Source organism: Chrysochloris asiatica, unplaced genomic scaffold (genome assembly GCF_000296735.1).
Source record: "Chrysochloris asiatica unplaced genomic scaffold, ChrAsi1.0 scaffold00031, whole genome shotgun sequence".
NCBI lineage: Eukaryota > Metazoa > Chordata > Mammalia > Afrosoricida > Chrysochloridae > Chrysochloris > Chrysochloris asiatica.
Genome location: NW_006408549.1, coordinates 7,750,172 through 7,753,121, shown reverse-complemented (window position 1 = coordinate 7,753,121; position 2,950 = coordinate 7,750,172). Strand labels below are relative to the sequence as shown.

The 2,950-nt window shown below is 40.7% G+C and overlaps 1 pseudogene; it reads right to left on the bottom strand.

Moving 5' to 3' along the window:
- Positions 1–2,480, bottom strand: part of LOC102816195 — a 52,531-nt pseudogene extending 50,051 nt beyond the window's left edge.
- Between the last annotated feature and the right edge of the window lie 470 nt (positions 2,481–2,950).

Below are 2,950 nucleotides of genomic sequence, written 5' to 3'. Positions count from 1 at the left end.
AGTCCTATGCTTATCCTACAGTACCACATCAGGACTCCTGATGTATACATTATTACACACACAAAAATGAAGCACAGATAATCAAAGGGTTTAATAGATCCAGGATTTAACAAATAGTTAGAAATCATAGTGTTGAGGTAAAAGTTAAAAAATAACCCTTGTGCTCTCCTTTCCCCTGTAACATGGCATAGTAGATGCCCTCTAACATGGCAGAGCTCGATGATAACGTAGAAACAATCCAGGATGGCACCTTTTAAGTCATAGGTGAGATAAATTTTATATGAATATTCATAGCAGCATATTCATAACAGTGAAAACATGGGGACAACCCAAGTACCCAACAATTGATGAATGGATAACTAATATGGAGTGCAGCCATATACTATATATAACATGATTCAGCAATACAAAGTAATGAAGTACAGATACAAATTGTGTGACTACATTTCTATGAAATGTCCAGAATAAGAGACTCCATAGAGACAGAAAACAGATGAGTGGTTGTCCAGGGAATGGAGGCAGGGGTGAGTTGGTAGGGGATGGGGAATGCCTTAATAGATATGAAGCATCTTTTTAGGTTGATAACGAATCTTCTGGAATTAGATAGTGGTAATGGAGTCCTGGTGTGGCGCTGTGGGCTAATGCATCAGACTGCAAAGTCAGTTTGAACTGCAAGGTCGGAGGTTCAAGCTCAACAGCTGCTCCTTGGAAACCCTATACAAGGTCGCTATGGGTCAGAATCGACTTGATGGCACTTAACAACAACAACAATGGTTAATCATCATTGTGAATGTTTTAAAAAACACCAAATTGTATGTTTTAGAAAGGTAAAATTTATGGTACATAAATGATATCTCAATAAGAAAAACCAAATGACTACTAGGGAAAAAAAAGGAAGAGCCTAAAAAAGAAATTGCTTTTTGTCCTTAAATACAGTTGTACGATAATACAAGTCCTGAAGTGCTGGCAGCCATCTTGTGACCATGAGAGCCACAATGCTAATGCTGGCTGAGAAGTCTTTGATGGCTTCATTATGCCACTCTACATATGCCATCCTATGTTGGAACTTTGTGTGGTATGAAATAATACGTTTTTCTTGCTCTGTAAGTCATTTTGATTTGCCTAATCCCTGGGTTAATATCACCCCAGAAAGCAGAACCCCCCTCCCAAATACATCATCCTATAATATTTCTTCTTTGTAGCCTTAAACACTTTTTTTTTAAATTTTTTATTGTGAATTTTGTGATAGTTTACATGGGAGAACATTAGCTTTATATTTATCCTATTGTACATAATTTCATTGCCATGATTACAGTCCCCTCTATGCATCATCAAACAACTGAAGGGTATACCCTATTAGTCTGCCTCTGGTTGTCAGCACACAGACCCTCTGCCTCTCTGGGTCTAGAGTCCCCAGCTGCTTCATCTCTCCACGTCATTGTCTCTGCCTCCATCTCTGGCATCACTGTTTCTCTGGGTAGGGTCCCGCACTCTCTTTATGGTCCCAGGGCCCTCCGCTCCTGGACTGCAAAGTCAACTACTCCCCTCCTTTTGCTACAAAACGTCCACCCTTACATTTCCAACCCTCACAGTCAGTCCTGATAGCAATTATTCACTTTTGTATCAAAAGATACCTATCCACATCTCCTTTCATCAGCCCCGCCCAGACAGATTGGATACTACTCAGTGGAGATTCTAACTTCCTCCGAGCCCTCTGGATCTAGGCTCCCTCTTGAAAGCTTGTAAGCCAGTCAGTTGGACGAATTGGTGGCAGGATGCAATCCATAGTTTCAAGCAATGTGGTTCCACTGGCATTGCCATCCTTACGGGTGACTTTCCATCCCTTGAACCAACGCATGTTAGCACTTGGCTCCAGCATATTGTCACCATTCCAACCAGAAGTTGGCATAAATACTACTGTGTCAGGGTTGTAGCCAATTTTCTTAATGTTGATGCTGACTTCCTTAATGATTTCCTCATATCTCTTCTGGCTGTAGGGTGGCTCAGTGGAATCCATTGTATTAACACTAGCAATTAGTTGTTTCACACCCAGTGTGTAAGCCAGAAGGGCATGCTCATTGGTCTGCCCATTCTTAGAGATACCAGCTTCAAATTCTCCAACACCAGCGGCAACAATCAGGACAGCACAGTCATCTTCGGAGGTTCCTATAGTCATGTTTTTGATGAAGTCCCTGTGTCCAGGGCATCACTGATGGTCACATAGTAGTTGCTGGTCTTAAATTTCCACAGGGAGATACCAATGGTGATGCCTTGCTCATGTTCAGCTTTCAGTTTATCCAAGACCCAGGTATACTTGAAGGAGCCCTTCCCCATCTCATCAGCTTCCTTCTCAAATTTTTCGATGGTTCTTTTGTCGATTCCACCATATTTGTAGATCAAGTGACCAGTAGAGCGGTTGACTTGCCAGAGCTGACATGCCCAATAACGATGATGTTGATATGGGTCTTTTCCTTTCCCATTTTCTCTTAGGTTTTGTGATGGTTTTCACCAACACCTGTATTCTGGCAGCAAACTCATTGCAAAAAATCTGGTGCTTTCTTTAAAGCTAGAAATAAGAATACCTTATGATCCAGCAATCCCACTCTTAGTGTATATCCAAGAAATATAAGAGCAGTAACACAAATAGACAAATACGAACCAATGTTCACTGTAGCTTTATTCACTATAACAAAAAAGATGGAAACAGCTTAAGTGCCTGTCAATGGACTAGTGGATAAACTGGTACATACATACCATGGGTAAACAAACTGGTACAGACTTTATCATCCAGCAATCCCATGTTAGGTATGTATCCAAGAAATGAAAAAAAACAGTGACACAAATAGACAAATGCACACCAATGTTCATAGCAGCATTATTCACAAATAGACAGCAAACAACATAAGTACCCATCAGTGAACAAATGGATAAACAACTGGGGTATGTACAT